Source organism: Lissotriton helveticus, chromosome 4_2 (genome assembly GCF_964261635.1).
Source record: "Lissotriton helveticus chromosome 4_2, aLisHel1.1, whole genome shotgun sequence".
NCBI classification, from domain to species: Eukaryota; Metazoa; Chordata; class Amphibia; order Caudata; family Salamandridae; genus Lissotriton; species Lissotriton helveticus.
Window position 1 is genome coordinate 108,090,906 of NC_136064.1, and position 26,476 is coordinate 108,117,381.

At 41.6% G+C, this 26,476-nt stretch overlaps 2 protein-coding genes across 2 annotated transcripts in view; both read left to right on the forward strand.

The window, feature by feature from the left end:
- Nucleotides 1-1,048: 1,048 nt before the first annotated feature.
- Nucleotides 1,049-26,476, forward strand: part of LOC144752231 (gap junction beta-1 protein-like) — a 103,489-nt gene continuing 78,061 nt past the window's right edge. The window contains exon 1 of the mRNA XM_078640221.1: nucleotides 1,049-1,187. The gene's annotated coding sequence lies outside the window, so the exon portion shown is untranslated. The remainder of the gene's footprint in view (nucleotides 1,188-26,476) is intronic.
- The window catches only part of LOC144752232 (gap junction beta-1 protein-like), a 92,749-nt gene continuing 67,321 nt past the window's right edge, over nucleotides 1,049-26,476 (forward strand). The window contains exon 1 of the mRNA XM_078640222.1: nucleotides 1,049-1,187. The gene's annotated coding sequence lies outside the window, so the exon portion shown is untranslated. The remainder of the gene's footprint in view (nucleotides 1,188-26,476) is intronic.

Here is a 26,476-nt window from a genome sequence, read left to right on the forward strand (position 1 = left end):
AGGGCCTGGCTGTGACCAGGCCTGCTTTCCCCGGGCGGGGTTCATGCTCCTAAGGGGGGAGGGGGGCTCTCGCGGTCAGGTAGAGTTTGGCCTGACCCGGGGCCCATGCCTCCTGAGGGCGTGGGAAGGGGGGGCGAGGACCGGACCTGAGGTGCTCAGCTTCGGGTCAGTCAGGTAGGGTCTGGCCTGGTCCCCCAGGGTGGGGCCCTTGCCTCCTGAGGGTGGGGGGGCTCTCTCTCGGTCAGGTAGGGTCTGGCCTGGTCCCCCTGGGTGGGGCCCTTGCCTCCTGAGGGTGGGGCTCTCTCTCGGTCAGGTAGGGTCTGGCCTGGTCCCCCTGGGTGGGGCCCGTGGCTCCTGAGGGTGGGGGCCCTCTCGGTCAGGTGGGGTCAGGCCTGGTCCCACAGGGGGGGGGGCCATGGCTCCTGAGGGTGGGGGCCCTCTCTCGGTCAGGTAGGGTCAGGCCTGGTCCCCCAGGGTGGGGCCCTTGGCTCCTGAGGGTGGGGGGCTCTCTCTCGGTCAGGTAGAGTCTGGCCTGGTCCCCCTGGGTGGGGCCCGTGGCTCCTGAGGGTGGGGGCTCTCTCTCGGCCAGGTAGGGTCAGACCTGGTCCCCCAGGGGGGGGCATGGCTCCTGAGGGTGGGGGGGGCTCTCTCTCGGCCAGGTAGGGTCAGGCCTGGTCCCCCTGGGGGGGGGCCATGGCTCCTGAGGGTGGGGGGGGCTCTCTCTCGGTCAGGTAGGGTCAGGCCTGGCCCGGGGCCCATCATGCCTCCCGAGGGTGTGGTGGGTGTGGGGGGGGAGGGGGGGGGGTTTGAGGACCGGCCCTGCGGTGCCCGCTTCGGGTCCACGCTTCGGGCCCTCGGTGCCAGGCCTCTGGCCTCGGAGAGGGCGCGGGAGGGGCAGGGCGCGCGCACCTCACGCCCTCGGATTACTCATTAATGGGCATTGTATGGGCCCGAGGACAGGAGTATATAAGTGCCCGCGGGGGGAGGCCGGACAGAGCCTGGACAGGGAGTGGAGCAGACAGGAGCACCGCCTCATAACCCCCAGAACCCCGGCTGGACGTGTCAGGGACCCCCGAGACCCCCAGAGCCCCCAAAGCCCCCGGTACCCCTTCGATAGCCCCAGCGCCCCCTGGAGGAGGCGGGAGCTTCTGAGCGCTGCAGTCTGTGGGACCCTGAGGGGAGCCGAGGTGAGTGCGAGCTGCGTGCACGCGCTGGAGGGAGTGAGATGAGGTGTGCAAGCGCTGGAGTGAGTGAGGGTGAGTGCTCTCACTGGGGTGTGAGTGCAGTCGCTGGAGCGTGAGTGGAGTGTGAGTGTGAGTGGTTTCTCCCACTGGTCTGTGAATGAGGGTTAGTGCACTTGCTGGAGTGTGAGTGTGAGTGGTTGCTCCCACTGGTCTGTGAGTGAGGGTTAGTGCACTTGCTGGAGTGTGAGTGTGAGTGGTTGCTCCCACTGGTCTGTGAGTGAGGGTTAGTGCACTTGCTGGAGTGTGAGTGTGAGTGGTTGCTCCCACTGGTCTGTGAGTGAGGGTTAGTGCACTTGCTGGAGTGTGAGTGTGAGTGGTTGCTCCCACTGGTCTGTGAGTGAGGGTTAGTGCACTTGCTGGAGTGTGAGTGTGAGTGGTTGCTCTCACTGGTCTGTGAGTGAGGGTTAGTGCACTTGCTGGAGTGTGAGTGCAGTCGCTGGTGAGTGGAGTGTGAGTGGAGTGTGAGTGGAGTGTGAGTGGTTGCTCTCACTGGTCTGTGAGTGAGGGTTAGTGCACTTGTTGGAGTGTGAGTGTGAGTGGTTGCTCTCACTGGTCTGTGAGTGAGGGTTAGTGCACTTGTTGGAGTGTGAGTGTGAGTGGTTGCTCTCACTGGTCTGTGAGTGAGGGTTAGTGCACTTGCTGGAGTGTGAGTGCAGTCGCTGGCATGTGAGTGTGAGTGGGGGTGCTCTCACTGGTCTGTGAGTGGGGGTGGTGACGTCCCTGGTGGGTGGTGAATCCCGTGCCCGGGCCACGCTGGCCAGGCCGTGAGTGGCAGTGGTGAGCGCCGGGTGGAGTGTGAGCAGGAGGCGCCTCGCAGCGCTTTGCAGCGCTTTGTTCCGCTGTGTTTGTGCTGACGGGGTCTTCGAGGCGCGCCGGTGGCACCGGCTTCATGGCACAGGGGGCATGTGGCATCTCCACCTCCTCAACGAGGCACCGGGGCAGGAATCGAGGCGCTGGTAGTGGGCACACGTGGGTGGGAACCCATGGGGCACACGGGGGGCAGCTCTCAGGGTACAGGAGTCACCACCTGGGCACACGTGGGCGATTCACACAAACAGAGGGAAGCAGGCTCAAAGGCCAGGGGCACATTCAGGGCAGAGGGGGCACATGGCTCAACCTCCTCACCGAAGCCCCGGGGCAGGTATCGAGGCGCTGGCGGGGGGCACAGAAGGGTGATTCGGGGGCACATCGCGCGGTGCCAGTCCAGACTCCAGAGCACGGGGGGCAAAGGTGGCAGAGGGGGGGCCGGTCCCACGGAGGGCGGTCTGGGGGCAGCAGGGGCAGCCACATTCATGGGGGGGGGGGGGGGGCGAGGACACAGGTGGTGTGTGTCTGGGGCATGGATTCAGAGGGGTGGGGGCCTCACAGCACAGGTCTGAGGGGTCGGGTCCGAGTGCCCCCGGGGCACGGCGGGCACCCCCGGGCTCACTAGTGCAAGGTGTGCCGCACGTCCAAGGGTGCACAAGAGAAGGCGGGGGGGAGGGAGGGTGGAAGCCTTATGAAGGCACAGCACAGCTGGGGTGCGGGACCCACCGCAGGGCACCAGCGGTGGGGGCCCTGGGCATGTTTCAAAACGCAGCGAGGCGCCCGGGTGCCAGGAGGCGCTATCTAGTGAATCCGCCGTGCCACGTGGAGACAGGGTGCCCGTGTTTTAAACCCAGTGACCACACGTGAATGCCTAGGGGCAGAGTTACAAGCCCCTTGCGCCACTTTTCACATGGGAAAAGTGACGCAAAAGTGGCGCAAGGGGGCTGTAACTCTGCCCCTTAGTGTGAGGAGGGCAACGCGTCTGCCCTAGTGCCTACTCACAAGCTAGATCATAGCTTTAGGCGCTACGTTGTGCCTGTGGCATTTCTTGATCTGAGCTTTTACGTTGCTGTCCAAAGTCCGAGCCAAGAGGGGGCGCACGTGTGACCCGTCTGAGGAGGGCTAGCTCTGCTGTCTAACGGCTCTGCTTATGTGACGCCTATAAACTGAGAGATAGCTCTGCTGCATGGAGTCCTCTATGCATTAAATATATAACTTGAGAGATAGCTCTGCTGCATGTAGTCCTCTATGCATTAAATATATAACCTGAGAGATAGCTCTGCTGCATGTAGTCCTCTATGCATTATATATATAACCTGAGAGATAGCTCTGCTGCATGGAGTCCTCTGTGCATTAAATATATAACCTGAGAGATAGCTCTGCTGCATGTAGTCCTCTATGCATTAAATATATAACCTGAGAGATAGCTCTGCTGCATGTAGTCCTCTATGCATTATATATATAACCTGAGAGATAGCTCTGCTGCATGGAGTCCTCTGTGCATTAAATATATAACCTGAGAGATAGCTCTGCTGCATGTAGTCCTCAGTGCATTAAATATATAACTTGAGAGATAGCTCTGTTGCATGTAGTCCTCTATGCATTAAATATATACCTTGAGAGATAGCTCTGCTGCATGTAGTCCTCTATGCATTAAATATATACCTTGAGAGATAGCTCTGCTGCATGTAGTCCTCAGTGCATTAAATATATAACTTGAGAGATAGCTCTGTTGCATGTAGTCCTCTATGCATTAAATATATACCTTGAGAGATAGCTCTGCTGCATGTAGTCCTCTATGCATTAAATATATAACTTGAGAGATAGCTCTGCTGCATGGAGTCCTCTATGCATTAAATATATAACTTGAGAGATAGCTCTGCTGCATGGAGTCCTCTATGCATTAAATATATAACCTGAGAGATAGCTCTGCTGCATGGAGTCCTCTATGCATTAAATATATAACTTGAGAGATAGCTCTGCTGCATGTAGTCCTCTATGCATTAAATATATAACTTGAGAGATAGCTCTGCTGCATGTAGTCTGCTTTGCATTAAATATATAACTTGAGAGATAGCTCTGCTGCATGTAGTCCTCTATGCATTAAATATATAACTTGAGAGATAGCTCTGCTGCATGTAGTCTGCTTTGCATTAAATATATAACTTGAGAGATAGCTCTGCCGCATGTAGTCCTCTGTGCATTAAATATATACCTTGAGAGATAGCTCTGCTGCATGGAGTCCTCTATGCATTAAATATATACCTTGAGAGATAGCTCTGCTGCATGTAGCCCTCTATGCATTAAATATATAACCTGAGAGATAGCTCTGCTGTATGTAGCCCTCTATGCATTAAATATATAACTTGAGAGATAGCTCTGCTGTATGTAGTCCTCTATGCATTAAATATATAACCTGAGAGATAGCTCTGCTGCATGTAGTCCTCTATGCATTAAATATATAACCTGAGAGATAGCTCTGCTGCATGTAGTCCTCTATGCATTAAATATATACCTTGAGAGATAGCTCTGCTGCATGTAGTCCTCTATGCATTAAATATATAACCTGAGAGATAGCTCTGCTGCATGGAATCCTCTATGCATTAAATATATAACTTGAGAGATAGCTCTGCTGTATGTAGTCCTCTATGCATTAAATATATAACCTGAGAGATAGCTCTGCTGCATGTAGTCCTCTATGCATTAAATATATAACCTGAGAGATAGCTCTGCTGCATGGAGTCCTCTATGCATTAAATATATAACTTGAGAGATAGCTCTGCTGCATGTAGTCCTCTATGCATTAAATATATAACCTGAGAGATAGCTCTGCTACATGTAGTCCTCTATGCATTAAATATATAACTTGAAAGATAGCTCTGCTGCATGTAGTCCTCTATGCATTAAATATATAACTTGAGAGATAGCTCTGCTGCATGTAGTCCTCTATGCATTAAATATATAACCTGAGAGATAGCTCTGCTGCATGAAGTCCTCTATGCATTAAATATATAACTTGAGAGATAGCTCTGCTGCATGTAGTCCTCTATGCATTAAATATATAACCAGAGAGATAGCTCTGCTGCATGTAGTCCTCTATGCATTAAATATATAACCTGAGAGATAGCTCTGCTGCATGGAGTCCTCTATGCATTAAATATATAACCTGAGAGATAGCTCTGCTGCATGTAGTCCTCTATGCATTAAATATATAACCTGAGAGATAGCTCTGCTGCATGTAGTCTGCTTTGCATTAAATATATACCTTGAGAGATAGCTCTGCTGCATGTAGTCCTCTATGCATTAAATATATAACCTGAGAGATAGCTCTGCTGCATGTAGTCTGCTTTGCATTAAATATATACCTTGAGAGATAGCTCTGCTGCATGTAGTCCTCTATGCATTAAATATATAACCTGAGAGATAGCTCTGCTACATGTAGTCCTCAGTGCATTAAATATATAACCTGAGAGATAGCTCTGCTGCATGTAGTCTGCTTTGCATTAAATATATAACCTGAGAGATAGCTCTGCTGCATGTAGTCCTCAGTGCATTAAATATATACCTTGAGAGATAGCTCTGCTGCATGTAGTCCTCTATGCATTAAATATATAACCTGAGAGATAGCTCTGCTGCATGTAGTCCTCTATGCATTAAATATATAACTTGAGAGATAGCTCTGCTGCATGTAGTCCTCAGTGCATTAAATATATAACCTGAGAGATAGCTCTGCTGCATGGAATCCTCTATGCATTAAATATATAACTTGAGAGATAGCTCTGCTGTATGTAGTCCTCTATGCATTAAATATATAACCTGAGAGATAGCTCTGCTGCATGGAGTCCTCTATGCATTAAATATATAACCTGAGAGATAGCTCTGCTGCATGTATTCCTCTATGCATTAAATATATACCTTGAGAGATAGCTCTGCTGCATGTAGTCCTCTATGCATTAAATATATAACCTGAGAGATAGCTCTGCTGCATGTAGTCCTCTATGCATTAAATATATAACCTGAGAGATAGCTCTGCTGCATGTAGTCCTCTATGCATTAAATATATAACTTGAGAGATAGCTCTGCTGCATGTAGTCCTCTATGCATTATATATATAACCTGAGAGATAGCTCTGCTGCATGTAGTCTGCTTTGCATTAAATATATAACTTGAGAGATAGCTCTGCTGCATGTAGTCCTCTATGCATTAAATATATAACTTGAGAGATAGCTCTGCTGCATGTAGTCCTCAGTGCATTAAATATATAACCTGAGAGATAGCTCTGCTGCATGGAATCCTCTATGCATTAAATATATAACTTGAGAGATAGCTCTGCTGCATGTAGTCCTCTATGCATTAAATATATAACCTGAGAGATAGCTCTGCTGCATGGAATCCTCTATGCATTAAATATATACCTTGAGAGATAGCTCTGCTGCATGTAGTCCTCTATGCATTAAATATATAACCTGAGAGATAGCTCTGCTGCATGTAGTCCTCTATGCATTAAATATATAACTTGAGAGATAGCTCTGCTGCATGTAGTCCTCTATGCATTAAATATATAACCTGAGAGATAGCTCTGCTGCATGGAATCCTCTATGCATTAAATATATAACTTGAGAGATAGCTCTGCTGTATGTAGTCCTCTATGCATTAAATATATAACCTGAGAGATAGCTCTGCTGCATGTAGTCCTCTATGCATTAAATATATAACCTGAGAGATAGCTCTGCTGCATGGAGTCCTCTATGCATTAAATATATAACCTGAGAGATAGCTCTGCTGCATGTAGTCCTCTATGCATTAAATATATAACCTGAGAGATAGCTCTGCTGCATGGAGTCCTCTGTGCATTAAATATATAACCTGAGAGATAGCTCTGCTGCATGTACTCCTCTATGCATTCAATATATAACCTGAGAGATAGCTCTGCTGCATGTAGTCCTCAGTGCATTAAATATATAACTTGAGAGATAGCTCTGCTGCATGTAGTCCTCAGTGCATTAAATATATAACTTGAGAGATAGCTCTGCTGCATGGAGTCCTCTATGCATTAAATATATAACTTGAGAGATAGCTCTGCTGCATGTAGTCCTCAGTGCATTAAATATATAACCTGAGAGATAGCTCTGCTGCATGGAGTCCTCTATGCATTAAATATATAACCTGAGAGATAGCTCTGCTGCATGTAGTCCTCTATGCATTAAATATATAACTTGAGAGATAGCTCTGCTGCATGTAGTCCTCAGTGCATTAAATATATAACTTGAGAGATAGCTCTGCTGCATGTAGTCCTCAGTGCATTAAATATATAACTTGAGAGATAGCTCTGCTGCATGTAGTCCTCTATGCATTAAATATATAACTTGAGAGATAGCTCTGCTGCATGTAGTCCTCTATGCATTAAATATATAACCTGAGAGATGGCTCTGCTGCATGTAGTCCTCTATGCATTAAATATATAACTTGAGAGATAGCTCTGCTGCATGTAGTCCTCAGTGCATTAAATATATAACCTGAGAGATAGCTCTGCTGCATGTAGTCCTCAGTGCATTAAATATATAACTTGAGAGATAGCTCTGCTGCATGGAGTCCTCAGTGCATTAAATATATAACCTGAGAGATAGCTCTGCTGCATGGAGTCCTCTATGCATTAAATATATAACCTGAGAGATAGCTCTGCTGCATGTAGTCTGCTTTGCATTAAATATATAACCTGAGAGATAGCTCTGCTGCATGTAGTCCTCAGTGCATTAAATATATAACCTGAGAGATAGCTCTGCTGCATGTAGTCTGCTTTGCATTAAATATATAACCTGAGAGATAGCTCTGCTGCATGTAGTCCTCAGTGCATTAAATATATACCTTGAGAGATAGCTCTGCTGCATGTAGTCCTCAGTGCATTAAATATATAACCTGAGAGATAGCTCTGCTGCATGTAGTCCTCTATGCATTAAATATATAACCTGAGAGATAGCTCTGCTGCATGTAGTCCTCTATGCATTAAATATATAACTTGAGAGATAGCTCTGCTGCATGTAGTCCTCAGTGCATTAAATATATAACTTGAGAGATAGCTCTGCTGCATGTAGTCCTCAGTGCATTAAATATATAACTTGAGAGATAGCTCTGCTGCATGGAGTCCTCAGTGCATTAAATATATAACCTGAGAGATAGCTCTGCTGCATGGAGTCCTCTATGCATTAAATATATAACTTGAGAGATAGCTCTGCTGCATGGAGTCCTCTATGCATTAAATATATAACCTGAGAGATAGCTCTGCTGCATGGAGTCCTCTATGCATTAAATATATACCTTGAGAGATAGCTCTGCTGCATGTAGTCCTCTATGCATTAAATATATAACCTGAGAGATAGCTCTGCTGCATGTAGTCCTCTATGCATTAAATATATAACCTTGAGAGATAGCTCTGCTGCATGTAGTCCTCTATGCATTAAATATATAACCAGAGAGATAGCTCTGCTGCATGTAGTCCTCTATGCATTAAATATATAACCTGAGAGATAGCTCTGCTGCATGTAGTCCTCTATGCATTAAATATATAACATGAGAGATAGCTCTGCTGCATGGAGTCCTCTATGCATTAAATATATACCTTGAGAGATAGCTCTGCTGCATGTAGTCCTCTATGCATTAAATATATAACCTGAGAGATAGCTCTGCTGCATGTAGTCCTCTATGCATTAAATATATAACCTTGAGAGATAGCTCTGCTGCATGTAGTCCTCTATGCATTAAATATATAACCAGAGAGATAGCTCTGCTGCATGTAGTCCTCTATGCATTAAATATATAACCAGAGAGATAGCTCTGCTGCATGTAGTCCTCTATGCATTAAATATATACCTTGAGAGATAGCTCTGCTGCATGTAGTCCTCAGTGCATTAAATATATAACCTGAGAGATAGCTCTGCTGCATGTAGTCCTCTATGCATTAAATATATAACCTGAGAGATAGCTCTGCTGCATGTAGTCCTCTATGCATTAAATATATACCTTGAGAGATAGCTCTGCTGCATGTAGTCCTCAGTGCATTAAATATATAACCTGAGAGATAGCTCTGCTGCATGTAGTCCTCTATGCATTAAATATATACCTTGAGAGATAGCTCTGCTGCATGTAGTCCTCTATGCATTAAATATATAACCTGAGAGATAGCTCTGCTGCATGTAGTCCTCTATGCATTAAATATATAACTTGAGAGATAGCTCTGCTGCATGTAGTCCTCTATGCATTAAATATATAACCTGAGAGATAGCTCTGCTGCATGTAGTCCTCTATGCATTAAATATATACCTTGAGAGATAGCTCTGCTGCATGTAGTCCTCAGTGCATTAAATATATAACCTGAGAGATAGCTCTGCTGCATGTAGTCCTCTATGCATTAAATATATACCTTGAGAGATAGCTCTGCTGCATGTAGTCCTCTATGCATTAAATATATACCTTGAGAGATAGCTCTGCTGCATGTAGTCCTCTATGCATTAAATATATAACTTGAGAGATAGCTCTGCTGCATGTAGTCCTCTATGCATTAAATATATAACCTGAGAGATAGCTCTGCTGCATGTAGTCCTCTATGCATTAAATATATACCTTGAGAGATAGCTCTGCTGCATGTAGTCCTCAGTGCATTAAATATATAACCTGAGAGATAGCTCTGCTGCATGTAGTCCTCTATGCATTAAATATATAACCTGAGAGATAGCTCTGCTGCATGTAGTCCTCTATGCATTAAATATATACCTTGAGAGATAGCTCTGCTGCATGGAGTCCTCTATGCATTAAATATATAACCTGAGAGATAGCTCTGCTGCATGTAGTCCTCTATGCATTAAATATATAACTTGAGAGATAGCTCTGCTGCATGTAGTCCTCTATGCATTAAATATATAACTTGAGAGATAGCTCTGCTGCATGTAGTCCTCTATGCATTAAATATATAACTTGAGAGATAGCTCTGCTGCATGTAGTCCTCTATGCATTAAATATATAACTTGAGAGATAGCTCTGCTGCATGGAGTCCTCTATGCATTAAATATATAACTTGAGAGATAGCTCTGCTGCATGTAGTCCTCAGTGCATTAAATATATAACCTGAGAGATAGCTCTGCTGCATGTAGTCCTCTATGCATTAAATATATAACCTGAGAGATAGCTCTGCTGCATGTAGTCCTCTATGCATTAAATATATACCTTGAGAGATAGCTCTGCTGCATGTAGTCCTCAGTGCATTAAATATATAACTTGAGAGATAGCTCTGTTGCATGTAGTCCTCTATGCATTAAATATATACCTTGAGAGATAGCTCTGCTGCATGTAGTCCTCTATGCATTAAATATATAACTTGAGAGATAGCTCTGCTGCATGTAGTCCTCTATGCATTAAATATATAACCTGAGAGATAGCTCTGCTGCATGGAGTCCTCTGTGCATTAAATATATAACTTGAGAGATAGCTCTGCTGCATGGAGTCCTCTATGCATTAAATATATAACCTGAGAGATAGCTCTGCTGCATGGAGTCCTCTATGCATTAAATATATAACTTGAGAGATAGCTCTGCTGCATGTAGTCCTCTGTGCATTAAATATATAACCTGAGAGATAGCTCTGCTGCATGTAGTCCTCTATGCATTAAATATATAACCTGAGAGATAGCTCTGCTGCATGTAGTCCTCTATGCATTAAATATATAACTTGAGAGATAGCTCTGCTGCATGTAGTCCTCTATGCATTAAATATATAACCTGAGAGATAGCTCTGCTGCATGTAGTCCTCTATGCATTAAATATATACCTTGAGAGATAGCTCTGCTGCATGTAGTCCTCAGTGCATTAAATATATAACCTGAGAGATAGCTCTGCTGCATGTAGTCCTCTATGCATTAAATATATACCTTGAGAGATAGCTCTGCTGCATGTAGTCCTCTATGCATTAAATATATACCTTGAGAGATAGCTCTGCTGCATGTAGTCCTCTATGCATTAAATATATAACCTGAGAGATAGCTCTGCTGCATGTAGTCCTCTGTGCATTAAATATATAACTTGAGAGATAGCTCTGCTGCATGGAGTCCTCTATGCATTAAATATATAACCTGAGAGATAGCTCTGCTGCATGGAGTCCTCTATGCATTAAATATATAACTTGAGAGATAGCTCTGCTGCATGTAGTCCTCTGTGCATTAAATATATAACCTGAGAGATAGCTCTGCTGCATGTAGTCCTCTATGCATTAAATATATAACCTGAGAGATAGCTCTGCTGCATGTAGTCCTCTATGCATTAAATATATAACTTGAGAGATAGCTCTGCTGCATGTAGTCCTCTATGCATTAAATATATAACCTGAGAGATAGCTCTGCTGCATGTAGTCCTCTATGCATTAAATATATACCTTGAGAGATAGCTCTGCTGCATGTAGTCCTCAGTGCATTAAATATATAACCTGAGAGATAGCTCTGCTGCATGTAGTCCTCTATGCATTAAATATATACCTTGAGAGATAGCTCTGCTGCATGTAGTCCTCTATGCATTAAATATATACCTTGAGAGATAGCTCTGCTGCATGTAGTCCTCTATGCATTAAATATATAACTTGAGAGATAGCTCTGCTGCATGTAGTCCTCTATGCATTAAATATATAACCTGAGAGATAGCTCTGCTGCATGTAGTCCTCTATGCATTAAATATATACCTTGAGAGATAGCTCTGCAGCATGTAGTCCTCAGTGCATTAAATATATAACCTGAGAGATAGCTCTGCTGCATGTAGTCCTCTATGCATTAAATATATAACCTGAGAGATAGCTCTGCTGCATGTAGTCCTCTATGCATTAAATATATACCTTGAGAGATAGCTCTGCTGCATGGAGTCCTCTATGCATTAAATATATAACCTGAGAGATAGCTCTGCTGCATGTAGTCCTCTATGCATTAAATATATAACTTGAGAGATAGCTCTGCTGCATGTAGTCCTCTATGCATTAAATATATAACTTGAGAGATAGCTCTGCTGCATGTAGTCCTCTATGCATTAAATATATAACTTGAGAGATAGCTCTGCTGCATGTAGTCCTCTATGCATTAAATATATAACTTGAGAGATAGCTCTGCTGCATGGAGTCCTCTATGCATTAAATATATAACTTGAGAGATAGCTCTGCTGCATGTAGTCCTCAGTGCATTAAATATATAACCTGAGAGATAGCTCTGCTGCATGTAGTCCTCTATGCATTAAATATATAACCTGAGAGATAGCTCTGCTGCATGTAGTCCTCTATGCATTAAATATATACCTTGAGAGATAGCTCTGCTGCATGTAGTCCTCAGTGCATTAAATATATAACTTGAGAGATAGCTCTGTTGCATGTAGTCCTCTATGCATTAAATATATACCTTGAGAGATAGCTCTGCTGCATGTAGTCCTCTATGCATTAAATATATAACTTGAGAGATAGCTCTGCTGCATGTAGTCCTCTATGCATTAAATATATAACCTGAGAGATAGCTCTGCTGCATGGAGTCCTCTGTGCATTAAATATATAACTTGAGAGATAGCTCTGCTGCATGGAGTCCTCTATGCATTAAATATATAACCTGAGAGATAGCTCTGCTGCATGGAGTCCTCTATGCATTAAATATATAACTTGAGAGATAGCTCTGCTGCATGTAGTCCTCTGTGCATTAAATATATAACCTGAGAGATAGCTCTGCTGCATGTAGTCCTCTATGCATTAAATATATAACTTGAGAGATAGCTCTGCTGCATGTAGTCCTCTGTGCATTAAATATATAACCTGAGAGATAGCTCTGCTGCATGTAGTCCTCTATGCATTAAATATATAACCTGAGAGATAGCTCTGCTGCATGGAGTCCTCTATGCATTAAATATATAACCTGAGAGATAGCTCTGCTGCATGTAGTCCTCTATGCATTAAATATATAACCTGAGAGATAGCTCTGCTGCATGTAGTCCTCTGTGCATTAAATATATAACCCGAGAGATAGCTCTGCCGCATGTAGTCCTCTGTGCATTAAATATATAACCTGAGAGATAGCTCTGCTGCATGGAGTCCTCTATGCATTAAATATATAACCTGAGAGATAGCTCTGCTGCATGTAGTCCTCTGTGCATTAAATATATAACCTGAGAGATAGATCTGCTGCATGTAGTCCTCTGTGCATTAAATATATAACCCGAGAGATAGCTCTGCCGCATGTAGTCCTCTGTGCATTAAATATATAACCTGAGAGATAGCTCTGCTGCATGTAGTCCTCTGTGCATTAAATATATAACCCTGAGAGATAGATCTGCTGCATGTAGTCCTCTGTGCATTAAATATATAACTTGAGAGATAGCTCTGCCGCATGTAGTCCTCTGTGCATTAAATATATAACCTGAGAGATAGATCTGCTGCATGTAGTCCTCTGTGCATTAAATATATAACCCGAGAGATAGCTCTGCCGCATGTAGTCCTCTGTGCATTAAATATATAACCTGAGAGATAGCTCTGCTGCATGTAGTCCTCTATGGATTAAATATATAACCTGAGAGATAGCTCTGCTGCATGGAATCCTCTATGCATTAAATATATAACCTGAGAGATAGCTCTGCCGCATGTAGTCCTCTGTGCATTAAATATATAACCCTGAGAGATAGCTCTGCTGCATGGAGTCCTCTATGCATTAAATATATAACCTGAGAGATAGCTCTGCTGCATGGAGTCCTCTATGCATTAAATATATAACCTGAGAGATAGCTCTGCTGCATGGAGTCCTCTATGCATTAAATATATAACCTGAGAGATAGCTCTGCTGCATGGAGTCCTCAGTGCATTAAATATATAACCTGAGAGATGGCTCTGCTGCATGTAGTCCTCTATGCATTATATATATAACTTGAGAGATAGCTCTGCTGCATGTAGTCCTCTATGCATTAAATATATACCTTGAGAGATAGCTCTGCTGCATGTAGTCCTCTGTGCATTAAATATATAACCTGAGAGATAGCTCTGCTGCATGGAGTCCTCTATGCATTAAATATATACCTTGAGAGATAGCTCTGCTGCATGTAGTCCTCTATGCATTATATATATAACCTAAGAGATAGCTCTGCTGCATGGAGTCCTCTATGCATTATATATATATAACCTGAGAGATAGCTCTGCTGCATGTAGTCCTCTGTGCATTAAATATATAACCTGAGAGATAGCTCTGCTGCATGTAGTCCTCTATGCATTAAATATATAACTTGAGAGATAGCTCTGCTGCATGGAATCCTCTATGCATTAAATATATACCTTGAGAGATAGCTCTGCTGCATGTAGTCCTCTATGCATTAAATATATAACTTGAGAGATAGCTCTGCTGCATGGAATCCTCTATGCATTAAATATATACCTTGAGAGATAGCTCTGCTGCATGGAATCCTCTGTGCATTATATATATAACTTGAGAGATAGCTCTGCTGCATGGAATCCTCTGTGCATTATATATATAACTTGAGAGATAGCTCTGCCGCATGTAGCCCTCTATGCATTAAATATATAACCTGAGAGATAGCTCTGCTGCATGTAGTCTGCTTTGCATTAAATATATAACCTGAGAGATAGCTCTGCTGCATGTAGTCCTCTATGCATTAAATATATAACCTGAGAGATAGCTCTGCTGCATGGAGTCCTCTATGCATTAAATATATAACCTGAGAGATGGCTCTGCTGCATGTAGTCCTCTATGCATTATATATATAACTTGAGAGATAGCTCTGCTGCATGTAGTCCTCTATGCATTAAATATATAACCTGAGAGATAGCTCTGCTGCATGGAGTCCTCTATGCATTATATATATAACTTGAGAGATAGCTCTGCTGCATGTAGTCCTCTATGCATTAAATATATAACCTGAGAGATAGCTCTGCTGCATGGAGTCCTCTATGCATTAAATATATAACCTGAGAGATAGCTCTGCTGCATGGAATCCTCTATGCATTAAATATATAACCTGAGAGATAGCTCTGCTGCATGTAGTCCTCTATGCATTAAATATATACCTTGAGAGATAGCTCTGCTGCATGTAGTCCTCTATGCATTAAATATATACCTTGAGAGATAGCTCTGCTGCATGTAGTCCTCTATGCATTAAATATATAACCTGAGAGATAGCTCTGCTGCATGGAGTCCTCTATGCATTAAATATATAACTTGAGAGATAGCTCTGCTGCATGTAGTCCTCTATGCATTAAATATATACCTTGAGAGATAGCTCTGCTGCATGTAGTCCTCTATGCATTAAATATATAACCTGAGAGATAGCTCTGCTGCATGGAGTCCTCTATGCATTAAATATATAACTTGAGAGATAGCTCTGCTGCATGTAGTCCTCTATGCATTAAATATATACCTTGAGAGATAGCTCTGCTGCATGTAGTCCTCTATGCATTAAATATATAACCTGAGAGATAGCTCTGCTACATGTAGTCCTCTATGCATTAAATATATAACTTGAGAGATAGCTCTGCTGTATGTAGTCCTCTATGCATTAAATATATAACCTGAGAGATAGCTCTGCTGCATGTAGTCCTCTATGCATTAAATATATAACCTGAGAGATAGCTCTGCTGCATGTAGTCCTCTATGCATTATATATATAACTTGAGAGATAGCTCTGCTGCATGTAGTCCTCTATGCATTAAATATATAACCTGAGAGATAGCTCTGCTGCATGTAGTCCTCTATGCATTAAATATATAACCTGAGAGATAGCTCTGCTGCATGGAGTCCTCTATGCATTAAATATATACCTTGAGAGATAGCTCTGCTACATGTAGTCCTCTATGCATTAAATATATACCTTGAGAGATAGCTCTGCTGCATGTAGTCCTCTATGCATTAAATATATAACCTGAGAGACAGCTCTGCTGCATGTAGTCCTCTATGCATTAAATATATAACCTGAGAGATAGCTCTGCTGCATGTAGTCCTCTATGCATTAAATATATAACTTGAGAGATAGCTCTGCTGCATGTAGTCCTCAGTGCATTAAATATATAACCTGAGAGATAGCTCTGCTGCATGGAGTCCTCTATGCATTAAATATATAACCTGAGAGATAGCTCTGCTGCATGTAGTCCGCTTTGCATTAAATATATACCTTGAGAGATAGCTCTGCTGCATGTAGTCCTCTATGCATTAAATATATAACCTGAGAGATAGCTCTGCTGCATGTAGTCCTCTATGCATTAAATATATAACCTGAGAGATAGCTCTGCTGCATGTAGTTCTCAGTGCATTAAATATATAACCTGAGAGATAGCTCTGCTGCATGTAGTCCTCAGTGCATTAAATATATAACCTGAGAGATAGCTCTGCTGCATGGAGTCCTCTATGGATTAAATATATAACCTGAGAGATAGCTCTGCTGCATGGAGTCCTCTATGCATTAAATATATACCTTGAGAGATAGCTCTGCTGCATGGAGTCCTCTATGCATTAAATATATAACCTGAGAGATAGCTCTGCTGCATGTAGTCCTCTATGCATTAAATATATACCTTGAGAGATAGCTCTGCTGCATGTAGTCCTCTATGCATTAAATATATAACCCGAGAGATAGCTCTGCTGCATGTAGTCCTCTATGCATTAAATATATAACCTGAGAGATAGCTCTGCTGCATGTAGTCCTCTATGCATTAAATATATAACCTGAGAGATAGCTCTGCTGCATGTAGTCCTCTATGCATTAAATATATAACCTGAGAGATAGCTCTGCTGCATGTAGTCCTCTATGCATTAAATATATACCTTGAGAGATAGCTCTGCTGCATGGAGTCCTCTATGCATTAAATATATAACTTGAGAGATAGCTCTGCTGCATGTAGTCCTCTATGCATTAAATATATACCTTGAGAGATAGCTCTGCTGCATGTAGTCCTCTATGCATTATATATATAACCTGAGAGATAGCTCTGCTGCATGGAGTCCTCTATGCATTAAATATATAACTTGAGAGATAGCTCTGCTGCATGGAGTCCTCAGTGCATTAAATATATAACTTGAGAGATAGCTCTGCTGCATGTAGTCCCCTTTGCATTAAATATATAACTTGAGAGATAGCTCTGCCGCATGTAGCCCTCTATGCATTAAATATATAACCTGAGAGATAGCTCTGCTGCATGTAGTCCTCTATGCATTAAATATATAACCTGAGAGATAGCTCTGCTGCATGTAGTCCTCAGTGCATTAAATATATAACCTGAGAGATAGCTCTGCTGCATGGAGTCCTCTGTGCATTAAATATATAACTTGAGAGATAGCTCTGCCGCATGTAGCCCTCTATGCATTAAATATATAACATGAGAGATAGCTCTGCTGCATGGAGTCCTCTATGCATTAAATATATAACTTGAGAGATAGCTCTGCTGCATGTAGTCCTCTATGCATTAAATATATACCTTGAGAGATAGCTCTGCTGCATGTAGTCCTCTATGCATTATATATATAACCTGAGAGATAGCTCTGCTGCATGGAGTCCTCTATGCATTAAATATATAACTTGAGAGATAGCTCTGCTGCATGGAGTCCTCAGTGCATTAAATATATAACTTGAGAGATAGCTCTGCTGCATGTAGTCCGCTTTGCATTAAATATATAACTTGAGAGATAGCTCTGCCGCATGTAGCCCTCTATGCATTAAATATATAACCTGAGAGATAGCTCTGCTGCATGTAGCCCTCTATGCATTAAATATATAACCTGAGAGATAGCTCTGCTGCATGGAATCCTCTGTGCATTAAATATATAACCTGAGAGATAGCTCTGCCGCATGTAGCCCTCTATGCATTAAATATATAACCTGAGAGATAGCTCTGCTGCATGTGGTCCTCTATGCATTAAATATATAACCTGAGAGATAGCTCTGCTGCATGGAATCCTCTGTGCATTAAATATATAACTTGAGAGATAGCTCTGCTGCATGGAGTCCTCTATGCATTATATATATAACCTGAGAGATAGCTCTGCTGTCCAATGGCTCTGCTTATGTAACGCCTATAACTTGAGAGATAGCTCTGCTGCATGGAGTCCTCTATGCATTAAATATATAACTTGAGAGATAGCTCTGCTGCATGTAGTCCGCTTTGCATTAAATATATAACCTGAGAGATAGCTCTGCTGCATGGAGTCCTCTATGCATTAAATATATAACCTGAGAGATAGCTCTGCTGCATGGAGTCCTCTATGCATTAAATATATAACCTGAGAGATAGCTCTGCTGCATGGAATCCTCTATGCATTAAATATATAACTTGAGAGATAGCTCTGCTGCATGTAGTCCGATTTGCATTAAATATATAACCTGAGAGATAGCTCTGCTGCATGGAGTCCTCTATGCATTCAATATATAACTTGAGAGATAGCTCTGCTGCATGGAGTCCTCTATGCATTAAATATATAACCTGAGAGATAGCTCTGCTGCATGGAGTCCTCTATGCATTAAATATATAACCTGAGAGATAGCTCTGCTGCATGGAATCCTCTGTGCATTAAATATATAACCTGAGAGATAGCTCTGCTGCATGTGGTCCTCTGTGCATTAAATATATAACTTGAGAGATAGCTCTGCTGCATGGAGTCCTCTATGCATTATATATATAACCTGAGAGATAGCTCTGCTGTCCAATGGCTCTGCTTATGTAACGCCTATAACTTGAGAGATAGCTCTGCTGCATGGAGTCCTCTATGCATTAAATATATAACTTGAGAGATAGCTCTGCTGCATGTAGTCCGCTTTGCATTAAATATATAACCTGAGAGATAGCTCTGCTGCATGGAGTCCTCTATGCATTAAATATATAACCTGAGAGATAGCTCTGCTGCATGGAGTCCTCTATGCATTAAATATATAACCTGAGAGATAGCTCTGCTGCATGTAGTCCTCAGTGCATTAAATATATAACCTGAGAGATAGCTCTGCTGCATATAGTCCTCTATGCATTAAATATATAACTTGAGAGATGGCTCTGCTGCATGTAGTCCTCAGTGCATTAAATATATAACCTGAGAGATAGCTCTGCCGCATGGAGTCCTCTATGCATTAAATATATAACTTGAGAGATAGCTCTGCTGCATATAGTCCTCTATGCATTAAATATATAACCTGAGAGATAGCTCTGCTGCATATAGTCCTCTATGCATTAAATATATAACTTGAGAGATAGCTCTGCTGCATGGAGTCCTCTATGCATTAAATATATAACTTGAGAGATAGCTCTGCTGCATGTAGCCCTCTATGCATTAAATATATACCTTGAGAGATAGCTCTGCTGCATGTAGTCCTCAGTGCATTAAATATATAACTTGAGAGATAGCTCTGCTGTATGTAGTCCTCTATGCATTAAATATATAACCTGAGAGACAGCTCTGCTGCATGGAGTCCTCTATGCATTAAATATATAACCCGAGAGATAGCTCTGCTGCATGTAGTCTGCTTTGCATTAAATATATACCTTGAGAGATAGCTCTGCTGCATGTAGTCCTCTATGCATTAAATATATAACCTGAGAGATAGCTCTGCTGCATGAAGTCCTCTATGCATTAAATATATACCTTGAGAGATAGCTCTGCTGCATGGAGTCCTCTATGCATTAAATATATAACCTTGAGAGATAGCTCTGCTGCATGTAGTCCTCTATGCATTAAATATATACCTTGAGAGATAGCTCTGCTGCATGTAGTCCTCTATGCATTAAATATATACCTTGAGAGATAGCTCTGCTGCATGTAGTCCTCTATGCATTAAATATATACCTTGAGAGATAGCTCTGCTGCATGTAGTCCTCTATGCATTAAATATATAACCTGAGAGATAGCTCTGCTGCATGTAGTCCTCTATGCATTAAATATATAACCTGAGAGATAGCTCTGCTGCATGTAGTCCTCTATGCATTAAATATATAACCTGAGAGATAGCTCTGCTGCATGTAGTCTGCTTTGCATTAAATATATAACCTGAGAGATAGCTCTGCTGCATGTAGTCTGCTTTGCATTAAATATATAACCTGAGAGATAGCTCTGCTGCATGTAGTCTGCTTTGCATTAAATATATACCTTGAGAGATAGCTCTGCTGCATGTAGTCCTCTATGCATTAAAGATATAACCTGAGAGATAGCTCTGCCGCATGTAGTCCTCTATGCATTAAATATATACCTTGAGAGATAGCTCTGCTGCATGTAGTCCTCTATGCATTAAATATATAACCTGAGAGATAGCTCTGCTGCATGTAGTCTGCTTTGCATTAAATATATACCTTGAGAGATAGCTCTGCTGCATGTAGTCCTCTATGCATTAAATATATAACCTGAGAGATAGCTCTGCTGCATGGAGTCCTCTATGCATTAAATATATAACTTGAGAGATAGCTCTGCTGCATGTATTCCTCTATGCATTAAATATATAACCTGAGAGATAGCTCTGCTGCATGTAGTCCTCTATGCATTAAATATATAACCTGAGAGATAGCTCTGCTGCATGTAGTCCTCTATGCATTAAAGATATAACCTGAGAGATAGCTCTGCCGCATGTAGTCCTCTATGCATTATATATATAACCTGAGAGATAGCTCTGCTGCATGGAGTCCTCTATGCATTAAATATATAACTTGAGAGATAGCTCTGCTGCATGTATTCCTCTATGCATTAAATATATAACCTGAGAGATAGCTCTGCTGCATGTAGTCCTCTATGCATTAAATATATAACCTGAGAGATAGCTCTGCTGCATGTAGTCCTCTATGCATTAAATATATAACCTGAGAGATAGCTCTGCTGCATGTATTCCTCTATGCATTAAATATATAACCTGAGAGATAGCTCTGCTGCATGTAGTCCTCTATGCATTAAATATATAACCTGAGAGATAGCTCTGCTGCATGTAGTCCTCTATGCATTAAATATATAACCTGAGAGATAGCTCTGCTGCATGTAGTCCTCTATGCATTAAATATATAACTTGAGATATAGCTCTGCTGCATGTAGTCCTCTATGCATTAAATATATAACCTGAGAGATAGCTCTGCTGCATGCAGTCCTCTATGCATTAAATATATAACCTGAGAGATAGCTCTGCTGCATGTAGTCCTCTATGCATTAAATATATAACCTGAGAGATAGCTCTGCTGCATGTAGTCCTCTATGCATTAAATATATAACTTGAGAGATAGCTCTGCTGCATGTAGTCCTCTATGCATTAAATATATAACTTGAAAGATAGCTCTGCTGCATGTAGTCCTCTATGCATTAAATATATACCTTGAGAGATAGCTCTGCTGCATGTAGTCCTCTATGCATTAAATATATAACCTGAGAGATAGCTCTGCTGCATGTAGTCCTCTATGCATTAAATATATAACTTGAGAGATAGCTCTGCTGCATGTAGTCCTCTATGCATTAAATATATACCTTGAGAGATAGCTCTGCTGCATGTAGTCCTCTATGCATTAAATATATAACCTGAGAGACAGCTCTGCTGCATGTAGTCCTCTATGCATTAAATATATAACCTGAGAGATAGCTCTGCTGCATGTAGTCCTCTATGCATTAAATATATACCTTGAGAGATAGCTCTGCTGCATGGATTCCTCTATGCATTAAATATATAACCTGAGAGATAGCTCTGCTGCATGGAGTCCTCTATGCATTAAATATATAACCTGAGAGATAGCTCTGCTGCATGGAGTCTGCTTTGCATTAAATATATAACCTGAGAGATAGCTCTGCTGCATGGAGTCCTCTATGCATTAAATATATAACCTGAGAGATAGCTCTGCTGCATGGAGTCCTCTATGCATTAAATATATAACTTGAGAGATAGCTCTGCTGCATGTAGTCTGCTTTGCATTAAATATATAACCTGAGAGATAGCTCTGCTGCATGAAGTCCTCTATGCATTAAATATATAACTTGAGAGATAGCTCTGCTGCATGTAGTCCTCTATGCATTAAATATATAACCTGAGAGATAGCTCTGCTGCATGAAGTCCTCTATGCATTAAATATATACCTTGAGAGATAGCTCTGCTGCATGTAGTCCTCTATGCATTAAATATATAACCTGAGAGATAGCTCTGCTGCATGTAGTCCTCTATGCATTAAATATATAACCTGAGAGATAGCTCTGCTGCATGTAGTCCTCTATGCATTAAATATATAACCTTGAGAGATAGCTCTGCTGCATGAAGTCCTCTATGCATTAAATATATAACCTTGAGAGATAGCTCTGCTGCATGTAGTCCTCTATGCATTAAATATATACCTTGAGAGATAGCTCTGCTGCATGTAGTCCTCTATGCATTAAATATATAACCTGAGAGATAGCTCTGCTGCATGTAGTCCTCTATGCATTAAATATATAACTTGAGAGATAGCTCTGCTACATGTAGTCCTCTATGCATTAAATATATACCTTGAGAGATAGCTCTGCTGCATGTAGTCCTCTATGCATTAAATATATACCTTGAGAGATAGCTCTGCTGCATGGAGTCTGCTTTGCATTAAATATATAACCTGAGAGATAGCTCTGCTGCATGTAGTCTGCTTTGCATTAAATATATACCTTGAGAGATAGCTCTGCTGCATGTAGTCCTCTATGCATTATATATATAACCTGAGAGATAGCTCTGCCGCATGTAGTCCTCTATGCATTAAATATATACCTTGAGAGATAGCTCTGCTGCATGTAGTCCTCTATGCATTAAATATATAACCTGAGAGATAGCTCTGCTGCATGTAGTCCTCTATGCATTAAATATATAACCTGAGAGATAGCTCTGCTGCATGTAGTCCTCTATGCATTAAATATATACCTTGAGAGATAGCTCTGCTGCATGTAGTCCTCTATGCATTAAATATATAACTTGAGAGATAGCTCTGCTGCATGTAGTCCTCTATGCATTAAATATATAACCTGAGAGATAGCTCTGCTGCATGTAGTCTGCTTTGCATTAAATATATACCTTGAGAGATAGCTCTGCTGCATGTAGTCCTCTATGCATTAAATATATAACCTGAGAGATAGCTCTGCTGCATGAAGTCCTCTATGCATTAAATATATACCTTGAGAGATAGCTCTGCTGCATGGAGTCCTCTATGCATTAAATATATAACCTGAGAGATAGCTCTGCTGCATGGAGTCCTCTATGCATTAAATATATAACTTGAGAGATAGCTCTGCTGCATGTAGTCCTCTATGCATTAAATATATAACCTGAGAGATAGCTCTGCTGCATGTAGTCCTCTATGCATTAAATATATAACTTGAGACATAGCTCTGCTGCATGTAGTCCTCTATGCATTAAATATATAACTTGAGAGATAGCTCTGCTGCATGTAGTCCTCTATGCATTAAATATATAACTTGAGAGATAGCTCTGCTGCATGTAGTCCTCTATGCATTAAATATATAACTTGAGAGATAGCTCTGCTGCATGTAGTCCTCTATGCATTAAATATATAACCTGAGAGATAGCTCTGCTGCATGTAGTCTGCTTTGCATTAAATATATACCTTGAGAGATAGCTCTGCTGCATGTAGTCCTCTATGCATTAAATATATAACCTGAGAGATAGCTCTGCTGCATGCAGTCCTCTATGCATTAAATATATAACCTGAGAGATAGCTCTGCTGCATGTAGTCCTCTATGCATTAAATATATAACCTGAGAGATAGCTCTGCTGCATGTAGTCCTCTATGCATTAAATATATAACTTGAGAGATAGCTCTGCTGCATGTAGTCCTCTATGCATTAAATATATAACTTGAAAGATAGCTCTGCTGCATGTAGTCCTCTATGCATTAAATATATACCTTGAGAGATAGCTCTGCTGCATGTAGTCCTCTATGCATTAAATATATAACCTGAGAGATAGCTCTGCTGCATGTAGTCCTCTATGCATTAAATATATACCTTGAGAGATAGCTCTGCTGCATGTAGTCCTCTATGCATTAAATATATAACCTGAGAGATAGCTCTGCTGCATGTAGTCCTCTATGCATTAAATATATAACCTGAGAGATAGCTCTGCTGCATGTAGTCCTCTATGCATTAAATATATACCTTGAGAGATAGCTCTGCTGCATGTAGTCCTCTATGCATTAAATATATAACCAGAGAGATAGCTCTGCTGCATGTAGTCCTCTATGCATTAAATATATAACTTGAGAGATAGCTCTGCTGCATGTAGTCCTCTATGCATTAAATATATAACTTGAAAGATAGCTCTGCTGCATGTAGTCCTCTATGCATTAAATATATACCTTGAGAGATAGCTCTGCTGCATGTAGTCCTCTATGCATTAAATATATAACCTGAGAGATAGCTCTGCTGCATGTAGTCCTCTATGCATTAAATATATAACTTGAGAGATAGCTCTGCTGCATGTAGTCCTCTATGCATTAAATATATACCTTGAGAGATAGCTCTGCTGCATGTAGTCCTCTATGCATTAAATATATAACCTGAGAGACAGCTCTGCTGCATGTAGTCCTCTATGCATTAAATATATAACCTGAGAGATAGCTCTGCTGCATGTAGTCCTCTATGCATTAAATATATACCTTGAGAGATAGCTCTGCTGCATGGATTCCTCTATGCATTAAATATATAACCTGAGAGATAGCTCTGCTGCATGGAGTCCTCTATGCATTAAATATATAACCTGAGAGATAGCTCTGCTGCATGGAGTCTGCTTTGCATTAAATATATAACCTGAGAGATAGCTCTGCTGCATGGAGTCTGCTTTGCATTAAATATATAACCTGAGAGATAGCTCTGCTGCATGAAGTCCTCTATGCATTAAATATATAACTTGAGAGATAGCTCTGCTGCATGTAGTCCTCTATGCATTAAATATATAACCTGAGAGATAGCTCTGCTGCATGAAGTCCTCTATGCATTAAATATATACCTTGAGAGATAGCTCTGCTGCATGTAGTCCTCTATGCATTAAATATATAACCTGAGAGATAGCTCTGCTGCATGTAGTCCTCTATGCATTAAATATATAACCTTGAGAGATAGCTCTGCTGCATGTAGTCCTCTATGCATTAAATATATACCTTGAGAGATAGCTCTGCTGCATGTAGTCCTCTATGCATTAAATATATAACCCGAGAGATAGCTCTGCTGCATGTAGTCCTCTATGCATTAAATATATACCTTGAGAGATAGCTCTGCTGCATGTAGTCCTCTATGCATTAAATATATAACCCGAGAGATAGCTCTGCTGCATGTAGTCCTCTATGCATTAAATATATACCTTGAGAGATAGCTCTGCTGCATGTAGTCCTCTATGCATTAAATATATAACCTGAGAGATAGCTCTGCTGCATGTAGTCTGCTTTGCATTAAATATATACCTTGAGAGATAGCTCTGCTGCATGTAGTCCTCTATGCATTAAATATATAACCTGAGAGATAGCTCTGCTGCATGTAGTCTGCTTTGCATTAAATATATAACCTGAGAGATAGCTCTGCTGCATGTAGTCCTCAGTGCATTAAATATATAACCTGAGAGATAGCTCTGCTGCATGAAGTCCTCTATGCATTAAATATATACCTTGAGAGATAGCTCTGCTGCATGTAGTCCTCTATGCATTAAATATATAACCTGAGAGATAGCTCTGCTGCATGTAGTCCTCTATGCATTAAATATATAACCTGAGAGATAGCTCTGCTGCATGTAGTCCTCTATGCATTAAATATATAACCTTGAGAGATAGCTCTGCTGCATGTAGTCCTCTATGCATTAAATATATACCTTGAGAGATAGCTCTGCTGCATGTAGTCCTCTATGCATTAAATATATAACCTGAGAGATAGCTCTGCTGCATGTAGTCCTCTATGCATTAAATATATAACCTGAGAGACAGCTCTGCTGCATGGAGTCCTCTATGCATTAAATATATAACCTTGAGAGATAGCTCTGCTGCATGGAGTCCTCTATGCATTAAATATATAACCTTGAGAGATAGCTCTGCTGCATGTAGTCCTCTATGCATTAAATATATAACCTGAGAGACAGCTCTGCTGCATGTAGTCCTCTATGCATTAAATATATAACCTGAGAGACAGCTCTGCTGCATGGAGTCCTCTATGCATTAAATATATAACCTTGAGAGATAGCTCTGCTGCATGTAGTCCTCTATGCATTAAATATATACCTTGAGAGATAGCTCTGCTGCATGTAGTCCTCTATGCATTAAATATATAACCTGAGAGATAGCTCTGCTGCATGTAGTCCTCTATGCATTAAATATATAACCTGAGAGATAGCTCTGCTGCATGTAGTCCTCTATGCATTAAATATATAACCTGAGAGATAGCTCTGCTGCATGAAGTCCTCTATGCATTAAAT